Genomic DNA, 16,958 nt, shown 5'->3' on the forward strand with positions numbered 1-16,958 from the left:
CATTTCTTTTAAACTTTTTTTTAATATATTTAGTAGTGTATTACTTAAATAGCATTCTCACATAGTTTTTTTTTCCGTTAGTGATAAATTAAAAACTTTATTGTCTATTTGTTATCTTTGCTAATAAATTTTCTTAAATAGCATAAACATATTGAATTTTATTTGATTTTCTTTTTAGGAGGATCCTATTTTGAATTAAATTTGGTACACATTGGAGTTATTTTGTTATAAACTATTCAATTAGATTATGTTGTAATTAGACTTTGTTTGCGATTAGACTTTGTAATTTTTTACTATTTTGTTATGTGTGATACCTTTATTTAAAATTTGAATTTAAGTTATGAAATTGTGAATTTATGATATGGTATTTTTAAAAAATTTAAGAGCTAGTTATATTTTTTTAGAGACTAAATCATCCGGTTCGACCGGTTTTATACCTATATAATGACAGGTCTATTCAACCGAGTTATCCGGTTTAATCCGGTTTAATCCGGTTTGGTCGTGCGGTTCGACCAGTGACCCAATGGTTCGACCGATAAACCAGTGACCCAGTACCCTCACCGGTTCGATGACCGGTCCGGTTTTTAAAACACTGATGTTAGGACATTTTACTCAACATGTTTTTGCTAGGTTGGTTTTACCAAAATGCATACCAAACTTAGAGAAACTACAAGAACCCACTCACATATCATCTTAAGATTTTAGGTGAATAAGTGGTGTATCTTCCACAAAGGTGTGTTGCTCAAACGGAAAGTCCCGAAAATAAGAATGTTCTGAAGGATAGAAAAACACTTAGAAAGGGGGGTTTGAATAAGTGTGACTTTAAGATAAAAACAATGAACATAATTATTTTTATCCTGGTTCGTTGTTAACAAAACTACTCCAGTCCACCCTCTTAGAGTGATTTACCTCAACTGAGGATTTAACCCACTAATCCAACTGATTACAATGGTTATCCACTTAGAAAACTTCTAAGTCTTCTAGAGTATACAGATTACAACTTGATCACTCTAGGAAATCACCACTTAGAAAACTTCTAAGTCTTCTAGAGTCTACTGATCACAACTTGATCACTCTAGGAACCTTTTACAAACAATGTAAAATAATGTTTACAAGAGTATAGATTGCTTCTTATAAAGCTATAATCACAACAGTGATATTTCTCTTAAGTTCTAAGCTTAAACACTCACTAAATATTACAAGAGTTTGTGAGGTTGAAGATGAAGTTCGTGAGCTTTGAATTTGACAGCGTTTTGGTATTTTGCGCAAGAGTTCTCTATGCTGCTTCTGATCAGAACTTCTATATATAGGCGTTTGAGAGGAGATGACCGTTGGGTTGCATTTAATGCTTTGCGTGAATAGTATATCTTTGCATTTAATGTTTCACACTTTTGTCAACTACCTCGAACCATGCTTTTGCTGCTTTTACTGACTTTGCCTTTTGTAGCTTCTAACGTTCCTTTTGTCAGTCAGAGATTAGACTTAATAGCCTGTCACCTTGTACTTGCTTCAGGACTCATATTTTTGAATAACAACGTTTGAATATCAGAGTCAATCAGCTTGGTGCAGAGCATCTTCTTGTCTTCTGACTTTGAAGAGCTTGAGCGTGATACCATAAGAACTTCAGTGCTTCTGCTTCTGACTTCATGTTCTTCTGATGCTTCATAGTTCATGTTCTGATTCTGCTTGACCATCTTCTGATGCCTTGCCAGAGCATGTTCTGATGTAGCCATCCAGAACCTTCTGAGTCAGTGCTTATGAGTGCTGATTTGTGCATACTCTTTATATATTTCCTGAAATGGAAAATGCAAAGGATTAGAGTACCACATTGTCTTATATAAAATTTATATATAATGTTATCATCAAAACATAGAATATTGATCAGAACAAATCTTGTTCTAACATGTTCCTCGCTCGATCCTCCCCTGATTGTTGCGCTAACAAATGGTTTGTTGCGCTAACAAATGGTATCATGAGCCTTGTGAGGACTCACACTTAAGGGGGAATGTTAGAATAATAATGCAAGTGTGAGTAAGTATCCCCTGAACTAACCATTGATGATTGATTCTTGGCTTCCAGGCTCATGCCTTTACACGAGCAAGTTGACTTTTGGAGTTTTTAAAACGACTAAATAGGTTGGTCTATATATGCAAATAAATTATGAAAAAAATGCTAAATAGGTCGGCCTAAATATTCATATATAGGCCGACTTATAAGGCTTCTTAAGTAATATGAATTAATTAAGAACTTTAATAAAAAAGAGGCTTTTAAATAGGCTTTCAGGCCAGGCCAAACTTATAAAAGGTCAGGTCAAGCTGAAAAAAATAGTTTATATTATCTTTTATAAATATTATAATGTATTTTTAAATACATACATTTCTGAATTGTAGAAAATAATACTCGAATATTTAACATAAGAAAGACTAATAAAATACGAGGAAATAATCTTGATTATATTATACATGTATAATATTTAAAAGAGAAAGATTAAATAGAATAGAGACAAAATTTAGTGAAGTGAGAAAAATCAATGTGTTATTTTGAAGTAACACAATATAAGTTAAATTTTTTATAGCAATGCGGGCCTAATGGGCTACCTATAATGCCCATTTATTTTATTCGATGATTTAATTATGTATTTGTGAATTATTTGGTGAAATGGTGATTTATTTGTGAATAATTAGTATTTATGCTATTTTATTATGTAGTTGAGTAATAATAATAATAGAATAAAAGAGTAAATAATTAGTTGGGCCTTAAGTTGTGTTAGCATAAGAATTAGTGGGGGTGTGTTGTTAAGCCCATTAGAGTGGTGAAAGTTAGTAAGCAATTAATAAAATAAGAGAGAAAAGAGAGAATTGGAAAATAGAGAAGACAAAGAATTTTGGAGAGAACGTGAAAGAGGAGAAGAGGCACGACGAGGCTAGGGCAAAGATTTCATTGAAAGAGTAGAGCATCTTTAATCCAAGTTAAGGGCGGGGTTCTAACTTTATAAGGTTGGGTATGATGGTTTGTATGTAAGAATGAGGTTTTGGGTTTATATTGATAAGTAGGTTTTGAAGAGGAAATTCCATGAAATTAATGAATTGATGTATGTTTGATGATGATTATTGTTGTTATGTGTCGTATGTGTATTGTATGGCTTATATTGCATGGAATTTGGTCTTGTTGTTGTGTTTCATGAAATTTCGTGTTTTGACCGTAAACCTTGTGATAAAAGTGACGTCGTAGAATCGTGTTTTTAAGGCCCCAATAGATGTAAGATGATTAGAGGAGCACAAATATATATAATTCTTTCGTAAAATCAGACAGTCTAAGATGGATTTTTGGTGGAATTAGTGGTTGTGGTAGTAGCGAACAGTTGCAGAATTTTTCTGCATAATCGACAGTGTGCTTAGCGAGCTAGCCGCGCTTAGCGAGCTCTGTCATAAAAGGTTATATTTTTGCAAAATTGAATTGGGTCTTGGACAATAGTGATTTATCAAGAATTTTAGTGAATTTTTCAGAATTTACTGGAGTCGTTTGAATGGCTGTTGAATCGATTTTGGATGAAAACCGTTTACTTGAATTTATATGTTTTTGCATTGGAATGAATAATTGCTTGATAGAGACTTTCTAATCTTGGTTGCTAATTGTTGTTTATGATCGTATGATGTGGTTTTGCGATGACGAAGAATTGATGGCCTGTGTTGGCGTTTGTTAAAGGCTTATGCCTTATGGTTGCATAATTATTGTCGTCGTTGTTGTATGCTGTGTTGCATACATTGCATTCATGATGGGGGCTTATGCTCTGTAAGATAGCCTAGATTGACTAGTTAAGATGAAGGCTTATGCCTTGTTGCTGCCTCTATTTATTGGCAATTGAGATGAGGGCTTATGCCCTGTTGGTACCACATACATTCACATAGTTGTTGGTCTCATTGTATTTTACATAGTGATGAATAATGATGAGCTGTTTAATGATGAATCTTTGTATAACTAATGATGGGATGATGAGTTGTTATTATTGTTGAATACTTGTATACTACTTGTTGATTATTGATATTGATGCTTTGTGAAGTGGGGAATTATGTATGATTTTATTCTTCATATACTTGTTATCATACGTTGTTTTATATTGTTATGATATCTCACCCCTTCTATTTGGATGTTATCCCTATGTTGGTAACATGCAGGTGAGTATGAGTGAAGGATGTTTCCTTCTGTTAGTTTGAGTCGGCGTCGTTGCTTAGATACATAACACTATAGGGGGGATGAACATTATTTGTTTTCGATGTTGGATTTTATATGATTGTTGAAGTATTTTTAAATATTGATGTTGACTAATTGTCGAACTAAGTTGATATGTTGGCTTTTATTTGAATTATGAATAATTTTCGTTGCATAATAAAAGATGTTTTTCAAGACTATATTGTTTTAATCGGTTCATCCGACTTAAATGTGTTATGTATATGTTGTCAATTGCGAGCAAGTGTTTGTATTATGAAGAAATGTGACATCCTGGTTTGTGTTGAACAAATTTTATTACTCTGATTTCATTAATATTCGACGGGGAAAATTGGGGTGTTACATTAGTGGTATCAGAGCAGGTCAGTCTGTCCGGTCAAGTTGTCGAGTCTGTAGTTGTTTCACAATCGAGTATTGTCAATTTAGTTTATAACCATTGTTTGTTGTATGGTGTAAAGCAGAAGATGGTTAGAAGGAATGATGTTGTGATTGTTACTACCTTTGAAGCAATGGCTCAGGCTATGCAGAATCAGCCTAACGCCAGTGCGCAAGATGAATCTCGTAGTTTGACGATTTTTTAGAGGGAGAATCCTCCTACCTTAAAGGGCAAGTATGATCCTGACGGAGCATTGGCTTGGCTCAAGGAGATAGATTCAAGATTATCATGTATATATAAACTATTATAAAAAAGTGTAATTTTATTTCTAATGTACCCGTGCGGCGATCTAGTATATATAAATTTAAGATGACAACCCTAATTATGTGTCATTATGATAACAACTCTTGACAAAAACTCTAAATCGATTATTTACTAATTAGTAATAATAAATATAATAATAATATAATATAATATCCAACCATCATTATTAATAATAATAATATAAATAATTTATAATAATATAATATTTAGCTAATAATAATATTTTTTATTATATTGACTCTACATTAATAATTAATAATAACATAATAATAGAATATTAAGTTACAATATTAAAAATAATAATAATAATAATAATAATAATAATAAATTAAGAATAATAATATAATATGCAACCATCATTATTAAAAATAATATTATTTATATAAATAATTTATGATAATTAAAAAAAAACATGTTTTTCTCCTTTGTCTTGTGTACAATATATTATAATTGTATCTAAAAAAGATTTAGTGACTTTTATTTATTTAGAATCATAAAAATTTTACAGACCAATTAAATAATAAATCATGTATATCTTTATCTTATGTATAATATATTATAATTGTCTTTAAAAAAATTTAATGACTTTTATTTATTTAGAATCATGAAAATTATACAGACCAATTAAATAATATATTTTATATAAAAATTATATTATAATATTCATAATTAATTTAAATATTGAAATTTAAAAAAGAAGTATTATGTAATTATGTATGTTTAATTACAAATCATCATATTAGTTGGTCAATTTTTATAAGTGATTTGAATTTTATTTACAAATTAATAAAATAAGAACTCATAAACATAGAAATTTCTTGGTTTCTAAATATTAAAAAATCAGTATTATATGATTAATTATTTTAAAATAATTTTTTTTACAAAAAAAAAATTAAATAAGCTTGTCATTAATTGTTATAATTTATATTACAATTATTATATTTGTGATTAAAAAAGAACACTAGTGCAAAAAGTTTAATATAATTTTAAAATTTACACCCAATATACTAAAAACGGGTGTAATTGAGAAATGCAATGGCAATTTCGTAAATAAAGTGTCATTTTAAGCATTATTAGATTACAATATACACCCTATTTTCTAAAAGCGGGTTTGAATTGAAAATATTATTATAATCAAATCTCAATTACTCCCATTAAACTAAAAAACGGGTGTAAATTTATATATTAAAAAAACTTATTTAATTTTATTTTATAACTCAAAATATGTAATCTATATGACATATTAAAAAATAATTTAAATATTATTAACAAATTAATGAATAAATATTAATGGGTCTAAATTTATTAGATAAATAAAATAATCTAAACATATTAATGGTTTAGTAATATTTAAACAAGTTTTTAATCAAAACTCATTCTAAATTCAGTTTTTAACAAATTTCACCAAAAACGAAATCGAAGAACAAAGCCGCATCAGAATTTTCTAACAAATTTATGAGTTGTTCTAAAAGAGGATCCAAACCTTAGAAAAATTATTTTAAAAAGAACTAGCAGAAGATATAAGTAAATTTATCTGTAGCGATTTTGAAACTTTCGCTTCCATGATGAGAGAACTGATAACGCTCGTCAAAACCAAAAGCTACCACAACTCAATTAGCTTCAACTCAACGCATGTTTAAAACCCTCTTTTCTGTTTGTTTCCGCGGGTAGTGCGCGGAATCTAGCTTCCCAAAATCGCTGTCAAACTTGTTTCCGTTTCTTCTCTTCACCAAAACCCTAATAACGAAAAGAACTCTTTGCACCTTCTCCATCTTCTATCTTCTTCCTCGCTCGCTCGCATTTTCTTCCATCCACGACCTATTTCCTATGCTTCACACCGTCCGCACTGTGTCTTTAGGGCACACTTCCGCTTCATTCTTTCCCTTCAAACCTTCTCACCCTTCTTCTCATTCGCATTCCACATGGAGAAAACTCCTCTCTTATCTTTCAAGTTAAAGCAGTCTAACCAACCCCGCATCACTTGTCAAGCATCATCACACAAGCACGAAGCTAATGCAGTTTCTCCAAGGTTCAATTTGCATTTGTATTCACGGCTTTTGTTTTATACTTGTCACAAATTAATGCAATGTTTACAATCTTAATGTTGTGTGTGTAGAAATGAAGAATCAATTGTTCATGGACTATCTGAAACGATGGTTAGAGTTTTGGGTGGAGGTCAACTTGGTCGCATGCTTTGTCAAGCTGCTTCTAAGATAACAATTAAGATTGTGGTTCTAGATCCTCAGGAGAATTGTCCGGCAAGCTCGTTGTGTTATGAGCACATGGTTGGAAGCTTTGATGACTGTGCAACAGTAAAGGAATTTGCGAAGAGGTTCATGTTTTTTTTTGGGTGTTTTTATAATATATGTTACTTTGAGTTATATGTCATTTGACTTGTATTGCTTTATTGGGTTGAAATGGTGTTCAGGTGTGGAGTTTTAACTTTTGAAATTGAACAAGTCAATGTTACTACATTGGAAAAACTCGAGAAACTCTTAATTATATCTTTTTGATGATGCAGGATAAGTATATGCAAAAGGTTCACTTCTCTAAGCATTTCACTTCCTGAATTTATGCGGGTTTGTAATGTTTTTCTCAGTTCCAATAATATTTAAAAATTCATCTTTAGGATTCAAATTAATGAATGAAAAATGCATGGAACTGTTAGATGATCTTGAAGGTGCTAAGAAAACAGGGGAACTTTTTGGCTATCCTCTTATGATTAAGAGTAGGAGACTAGTGTCGCTACCGCGAAAATTAACAGAGTTGCCACTAACATATTTATCCTGAAAAAGAAGGAAATTCCAGCAAATCACAAAATAAAACAACGGTCTCACAACCAGAGAAAAAGGGTAAGGGAGTCAGTTACGCGAGGTGAAGGTATTATCACCCCTCGCGCCCATCGTACTCGATGGTATCCACGCCTGTGTCCAAAACTATGGGTGTGTAAGCAAACTACGCTAACCTGGACTAAAATGCATGCAAAATTTAGGGAAAAGAAAGAGTTATACTCGCACGGGCCCTACACCGCTGCCTACGTATCCTTTTTGAGGAATCAGAGATACCGTAGTTCGGCTAACTAGTTTTCGTTTGTTTTGTGTTTTTTAGGTGAACGAGTTACATTCACACTCCGCTGCTCGACCTTTGGAGTCTCACGCTTGGGAATGGAGCGGAAATAACAAGCTCTTAAGAAAAGAAAATCAAAGAGTTTGGTTTGTGTTTTAAAGAATCCATGAGGAAAACCTAAGCTAAGGAGGAAAGCTTGCTACCTATGTCATCATACAAAGGGTACAAATATAAACTAAACTAGCAAACTATGAGGAAAAGGGAAAGCAAACAAGAGTATCACACAAACGACCTCCGCTCGTAAAGCAAACAAACTACTTGCACTGGCCAAGTAGTAGAAAAGCGGTCCCGCCATAGCCAAGGGGAGCGGATCACCCAAGTCAACCAAGCATTAGACCTCGCGAAAATGATCGGGCCATAGACAAGAGGAGCGAGTCCCTCTCAGCAACCAAGCCATCACGGATCCAAAAGGAAAACAGTTCGTGCGTACACCGAGCATCAACGTCGAGCGACTGAGCTATAGGAAATGCGGGGGTCCGATTGCATGAAACCTTTTCCTCACATACTCGATAACAAGATCTTGTGCTAGTTCGGAAGCAAGCAACGTGTAGCATGTTCATTTCGAACGGACTCGATGAGACTGGGCGGGGGTTGATTGCTAACCCTTTCCGCATGCCTTCCAAGAGGACTTAACGGAGTGCCATATAGGTCTTATTACACCATGACTCCCTGCCGCAAAGCTCAAATATAAACACACCAACAAAAATAGAGCCTCTTTCGAGGGCTTGGCCAGATGAATGTCTAAGTCCTACTTCTCATGTTAAAGGATGATGCGAAAAAGCGATAAAGTGCAAGAAAAATAAAATGAAATGGGATCAATACCAAACGGATTATGATCCGTAAACTGCAGCGAAGAGAGAAAGAAAACTAGGGGTCCCGCAAGCGAGCTAGCAAAGCAATAGCAAATATTCAGCACACCGATTAGCCACGTAGGCAAACAAGGGTCGACGTACGTCGAGCATAATCACAATACACCTGCAAGAGGAACAAGCAATCCAAACATACAGATATAAAGCAAAAGAAACGTGTCTCCAAGGTGAGAACACGACACGAGTGAATGAAATTGTGTCCCGCAAATAAAGCGGAACACTCAAGTAATAAGCGTCGATCGGTGACTATCCAAAAGCCTTGCACACTAGCACACAAGTTAGAGATACCAAACATCGCAATCGGAATTGCGTTGGTGCTTTACACCGAAAAAGGATAACGAAATGAGAAATTTGACATTAACACACTTTTTAAACATAAATCGAGCAAAAGTAAGATAACAACCAGAAATAGCACTCAAATGTTAGTCAAATATGTACACAAGTATTATGAAAACCAAAGCAAGTATTTAGAAGTCAAAAGGTACACCGCAACGGTAAAATCGGGTAAAAACGATAAAAACTAAACTTGTCGGAATTAAACCAAAATTTCATGGTAAGTTAAAAACATGTCAAGGAATTCAAATATGCGGTTGGAATTTATTAAATCGGCTCGGAAGCACGATTTCCGAAACGAGACAGTGGCAGAAACGGTAAAAAAAGTCGGCCGAAACCAAAAATAAAATGCACCAACAGCTCTGAAAACATCATTCCACTCAAGAAACATTATTCATATGCTAAAAATCTCTAAGCGAATCAAAAGATATGGTATTTCAAATAAAGCCGGCGTACCGCACCGTTGGTGTCAAAACCGAACAAAACACAAAGAACAAGTAAGACAGAAAACTTCCAGCCATCAAATGTCATTATTAGTATAAGGAAATAACAGTTCATCACTTAGGGACAAGCCATAACCAAAATCAACAAGTTCTATGTCGAAAAAAAGTAATTAAATGTCAATTTTCATGAGTTGTGAAGATGGAAGTGTAGTGTAAATGGAACCAACAAAAATTCTACATTATTAAGTACAACAACCAGTCCCAAAAGCTTCCTAAAACATGTTCAAACTCATTGCAAAGCTTCAAGGTAATTCACATAAAAGAAACATGCATTTGCAAGTGAAACTTTGTGCACAAAATCAAGTATTCAAGTGGCAATTGACATTAAATTTGCTGCACTATTTTCACATAAAACCAGTCCCAAAAAGTCATTTAGAACACCCATAATCACAAGAAAGAAACTCATGGCAGTTGGTACAATCAAGCATATAATTTTGCAAGTGGAATCTAAGCATGGAAACATGATTTTCAAGTAGTAAACAACCAAATGCAGTCAACACAAATCCATTTTTCATGAAGCATTTTCAACAAAATAAAACAATCGCAAAACTAGCAAAAGTCACACTTAATTTTAATGAACAAGTTTCAAACAACACCACATTTGTACATCACGACCAGCACAAAGAATTTTGAACAATTAAACACTTAGCATCAATTAAAATTCACATGGATATAGTGCAATTAATTTTCAGCTTTGTATCAATTCAAGTACACATTATTTCCACTCAAGCAATATGTCCACAACATCGACAATCCTCATACAAATTTCCAGCATTATTACTTATTCCAAACAGTCACAAAACAACCACAACCATCACCAATTTTCATGTTCTAATTAGCTTCAAGGAACGCACAACAACACCATATTATTCATCATTTAACTTCAAGCATTGTTATTGTTCAAATAGTATCCCAAATCAACATTAACACCACTAATTCAAGAGCAACATCAACACTTAAGAAAAATCAACCGGAAAAACTCGAACACGAAAAATTAAGCGCACTGTTCACATTTTAACATATTATGAAGTGTAAGTGAACATTCATCCATGTTGAAAAGTGAGACAAACAATACAAATATACTTCCAGGCAGCAATGATGTGTCACAATAGAGTCAACCGAAATCATATCTTAATTCTACTATTAATTCTCACAATCACTTAATTTCAAAATTATGCCAGAGTAACAATGTTCATGCGCATCTAAAATGCAAATTCAAAGCTGAGACAGCATGCATGTGATTATGAAAAGAACTCAAAACAAACATTGGAATTAGAGGAATACAGCAGCATTATGACATCACTACAGCTTACATTTCATCACACTTAGACAAACTCTATGGAACTTAATCACAATCCATGTAATCATCACTCATCAACTCCAACAAGCTTATGTTTACGAAGATAATTCTTACTCCCTCCGGCCTTATTTATAAGCAAAGATTCATTTTTTAGGTTCTTTGAGTAATTAATGTATCTAGTTTATTATGTAGATCAGATACAACCTAAAAAAGGAATCTTTGCTTATAAATAAGGCCGGAGGGAGTAACAATTAGGAAAAATTCAACAAATATGATTTGACAACATATATTCTTCATTCAACTATTCATACTAAGCTTTTCGAAATTCGCGACCATTGATTCAACTCACATAGCCACAAATACACAAAATCATCAACGTCATCGCTTTAACAACAACACCAATTTCATTGCCAATTTTCAATTCACGACAACGAATTTGTGCAATTTGCAATCAATCATCATCGTTCAAAACTTTAACAATCAACAACAATTTTATCCAAATCATTACCAACCACTGCCTAACAAATTATCACGATCAAATCACACTTTCAAGATCTAAGAAAATTACCGATTTGACGTCGAAGAGAGGAAGAAGATCCGCGACTGGTTGAGATTGCAAACAGAGCGGAGGAAAAGGCGAGCAAATTGGTGACGGAGAGTTTGAACTTCAATCCATTCTTGTTGTGTTCTTGAGAAATTGATGAAAATTGTTGGAGTTTTTGAGTAATTTGTGTGTTTTGATTTTGAGAGAATTGAGGGAATGAGAGAAAGTGTTTTTGAGAATTTTGGGTGAATGGAAATTATGAGAGAAAAAGGGGGGAAATAGTTTATATAGTGTATGTGGTGAAATGTCAAAAATGCCCTTAATTATCTCTTTTTTGCTCGTTTTCGAAGAAATGTCACTCGGTGCGAAATTCGAAAATGAAACGAATATCACTGTGAAGATGACCAAATTTGTGACTCGTAGCCGCGAGAATCGTCTCAATCCGACAAACGGTGAGGAAATCATGCGCGTTTGAATGACGAGAAATGTCGGTTCATCTGGTGCGACAGTGCAGAATTTTGCGAGTACCGCTCAAAGAACTCGATAAAACTCATACTTTGGTTCGAAATCTGACTTAGCACGTGCAACAAAGAATCGGAGATAACGAAATTTTCGAGAGAATGCCGCTAGAATGGACCTCATACAATAAAAATCGAAGAAGTTATGAATTTTCAAATTTGTCGCGACATACCCGAAAACACACTTTTCACTGCAAAATCACGACGTTCTTCAAAATGCTGAGCATTTTCGGTGCATAATTAGTCGATGGCCCGAACATATGAAATCTCGAGAATGATGGCACAGAACTCCAATTAAAATCTCGAGAAAATCTGACAAGCGGATCATGAGATATGAATTTTCTAAGGCCCGAAAACTACATTCAGCACCATTTTTCACTGCGAAAGCTCCAGTAATTTTCCGATTCGACCATCTTCCTCATAGAATTGGTTTCTGAGCCAAACACAAAAGTTGTAGAGAACGTCGAAACAGTCCGGACTACGCGGGAACCAAGCTTATAATACCTTCCGAATAAGACTTGTGAATTTTCTCGTATTATCACCGTATAAACCAATTTTCACGTCACACTTCTTTAAAACCATGAAAATTCCTTATTATTTTTCTTCCCTTTTCGAACGACGAAATAAACGTCTTTCATAACTTATAGCTCAAATAAAGAGGGCAAATTTTGGAGTGCAACAACTAGCTTATGATGGACGAGGAAATGCAGTTGCAAAAAGTAAAGAGCAACTAGCTTCTGTTGTGGATGGTAATTAGTGTTTAGCTGTATGTTTATTCTTTCTTTGAGAAAGCGAGAAGAGAAAAGACTTTTCTTTGAGTTAATACAAGTTGTCTTTCAAGTAGTAGAAGAAAAAGGTCTTCTGCCTATTTGATAGATGCATATTTATTTTGTTTTAATTATTTAAACTCTGCATATTTGATAGATGCAAATTTGTTTTGTTTTAATTCTTTATTCTCTCCAAACTTTGTAGCACTTGGAGAATTTGCTCGTGATTTAAATGCAAACAGGAACCTTTTGTCAAGGTTTGTATCTAAATATTGTTATTGACCGCTGATGGTGAATTGGTTCCAATTCATGGTTCTTAAATCGTATGATGTAAAGCAATATTGATGCATTAAGCCAGCAACATCTTAAATTTATGTATGTTGTGACCAATTTATTGTGCTTTGTAAAATGATTGTTTCTACTATTAGTGATGACTCTGGTATTGGTTCTCAATTTATTGTGCTTTGTAAAATGATTGTTTCTACTATTAGTGCTAAAACTTGCTGAATTACACAGTGAAGGTATTTCTTGGCTTTCTTATGCTGCATTAAATGATTTTCATTCCAGATACCACATACTCACATTAGCCCTTGTTATTTACATGCTCGAGATTTAAAGTAATCAATAGCATGAGAAATTAAAATAGAGATTCACAGTTATATGATGATATGATATCTATTATGGAGATTTTGGTGTGTTGGTTCTTGGATAGTTCTATTGTGGCAAATGGTGTTATCCTATAATCGTTTCAATTCTCTGCAAATGTACCAGTTATTTGCCTTATCATTCTTGCTTAGAATTTTGTAGCTCAATAACTCCTAGTATGTCATTTGAGTTCTTGAACCTAGGTTCTCTAGTTACTCTATTAAAAATATACCACAAAGCCAAGATTTCAATTCAATGCTTGTTACATACTGTAAAATTTCAATTGCAAGCCAAACTATAAGGGTTGTTCATTTCACTTGGTTGGTTGTGGATCAAATTCAAAACATCTTTTCTACTTTCCATTCCTTTGGTGTTTGTTTAACAAGTTCTAACATATATATTATATATGTAATTATAAATGAGAGATAATGAAGAAATTGTCATTTCCCTAATTAATTACGTGAGTATATTGCTTATTTATGCTAATACATAGTGTGTAAGCTGTATGTAAGGGAAAGAGTCATTGCTTGCTATTCAAGTAACTAAATTAATAACAAATCAACTGTAGCTTGTTATGCATGCAAGACAATTAATTTACTATTTCTAACTACCTAACAGTGTGATTAACAGCATAACTGAATCAGAGTTGGCAAAACTATGATGTGTTATCTACCTCTTGATGTAGTATATGCATTCAACGTGGGGTTGCAGGAGTTGTAGGGCTTAATGATATTTCATAATATATGCATTCAACGTAATATATGCATTCATAATAACTGAATCATGAGTGAGATTTTTACTTTTCAATTTTCTCTTCTTTTTACATATCCCGTTTGATATTTCATTTTCTCCGCGTATCTTTCTGAGTTTTTTCATTTTCTAACCAATCATTAGCTAGTGCCTACTTATATATTGAGACCTTGAAGTAATCGGTAACATTGGTTTTTGATGTTGCAGCATTCTAGAAACAATTGAACCATACCGCAGTAACACCAGGATTATGAATACTCCAACAACAGCAGAATCTGCTGAAAATACTCAGGTTAACTTAATTACATATACTCTCTTCCTATTCATTTTCCTACATTCTCAATTTCAATATAATAGAGTTTGAATGAAATTTTCATATATACATTACAGCGTTTGAAGGAAGAAGTAAAAAACATGATGAGAAAGATTGATCTTCTTGAGACATCAAAACGGTTAAACATCTTGAATTTATATTCATAATGACAACTATTTTTACAATATTCAATGTCTAAGATGAAAACATGTCGTGGTTGCAGAAAATTCTTAGGAGAAGGTTTAGGGACTTGTTTCTGTTGGAAATAGAAAAAATACATAGTATGTTTTCCATTAAAAAGAGCATTTAAGTTTTAGGTTCATGTATATTTAGATTCATGCATTTAGGAAGTTGGACTATTATTTATTTCTCCTTGTAAACATAATATGTAATTAATTATATAGTGTATAAATATTATGGATGCTGAGTGCTTTACTCACTCAAGCACATTCAGAACACTCTGATTTCTATTTTTCACATGGCATCAGAGCTCCTAATCTAGGGGACTCTACTTCCGCTAATATCAGTATTTAGAAATCTGACCGGGCATTTTTATGCTGTCAGAACCCTTAAATCTTGACTGGGCAACACGTGCTGTCAAGTTTTTTCAATTAAACGCTATCTATACTTTTCCGGCAGCCGTCCGTAGTGTTTCATACAGTTTTCTGCAGCCGTTGGTACAACTCTGCACATTTTTCAGCCGCTGTTTACACCGTTCCAACTGCTGTTTACACCGTTCCAGCCGCTGTCTACACCGTTCACCGTTCCAGCCGCTGTCTGCACCGTTCTAGCCGCTGTCTGCACAGTTCCAGCAACTGTCTGCAAGTTCCAGCCACTGTTTGCAAGTTCCAGCCGCTGTCCCTGCATTTTCTGGTATGGAAAAATCATCAAGTAATTGTAGTGTGGCGTATTCTGGTAAGCTTCCACTCTCATTTGGATTTCATGTCTCAGAAACACCTTCTCATTTATTTTGGATATTAGATTCAGGAGCTACAGACCACATGACACCCTCTTCAAAACAGTTCTCCACATATTCCCCTTGTCCCAGTAATAAAAAAATTTCTACTGCTGATGGTACTCTTGTAACTGTAGCTGGCTTTGGAGATATTCAAATAAATCATTCTATAACCTTAAAAAGGGTTCTCCATGTTCTGAAGCTATCCATGAACCTTGTCTCCATACAAAAACTTACAAATGATTTATCCTGTAGTGTGACTTTTTTTAATGATTGTTGTATATTTCAGGATAAGGACTCGGGAAAGACGATTGGACGTGCTAGAGAAAGGAATGGCCTTTACTATCTTGAAGAACCAGGTCACTGTACAAGTGTCCACTTGTCTCACTCATTTATGTCAGAGTCAATACTCTCCAAAAAGGAAAAAATCTTTCTTTTTTATTGTCGATTAGGTCATCCTTCTTTTGGAGTCATTAAAGTTTTGTTTCCGTCTTTATTCAATAAGGTAGATATTGAAAGTCTTCATTGTGGTGTGTGCGAGTTTGCTAAACATAAGCGTCTACCATTTCCATTAAACAACAAAAGAAGTCTTTCCCCTTTATATCTTGTTCATTCAGATGTTTGGGGTCCCTCTACTAATCCAAATGTAACAGGTGCTAGGTGGTTTGTGACTTTTATAGATGATTGTACCCGGGTTACTTGGGTATTTTTACTCCAAAACAAGTCTGACGTCAGTACTGTTTTTCCAAAGTTTTTTTACATGATTAAAAATCAATTTGGAGTAAACATTAAAAGACTTAGGTCTGATAATGGAAAAGAGTACTTCAATCATGTTCTTACTTCTTTCTGTCAAAAAGAGGGAGTTGTCCATGAGTCTTCTTGTGTTAAAACACCACAACAAAATGGAATCGCAGAAAGAAAAAATGGGCATCTATTAGACCAAACCCGAGCACTATTGTTTCATAAAAATGTTCCCAAATATTTATGGGGGGAGGCCGTTCTCACTAGCACATATCTTATTAATCGATTACCCTCTAGAGTATTAGGGTTCAAGAGTCCTATGGATGTTCTTTCTTCCTTCTATCCAAATTTGTCAACAAGTAGTAATCTCAAACCTCGAATCTTTGGGTGTGTCTCATTTGTCCATGTGCATAGTCAAGACAGGAAAAAACTCGATCCTAGAGCCCTAAGATGTGTTTTTGTCGGTTATTCCTCTAGTCAAAAGGGATATAAGTGTTTTCATCCTCCATCTAAAAGATTCTTTGTGTCGCGGGATGTAACCTTCCATGAAGAGGAACCGTATTTCACTCAACCTTATCTTCAGGGGGAGAGTTTTAAGGAAGATAAGCTTGAAAGTCTTGATCTTTCTGGTCTCGAGTCAAATACACTCAATTTGTCTAGTATTAAG

Source organism: Vicia villosa, linkage group LG3, assembly GCF_029867415.1.
Source record: "Vicia villosa cultivar HV-30 ecotype Madison, WI linkage group LG3, Vvil1.0, whole genome shotgun sequence".
NCBI lineage: Eukaryota > Viridiplantae > Streptophyta > Magnoliopsida > Fabales > Fabaceae > Vicia > Vicia villosa.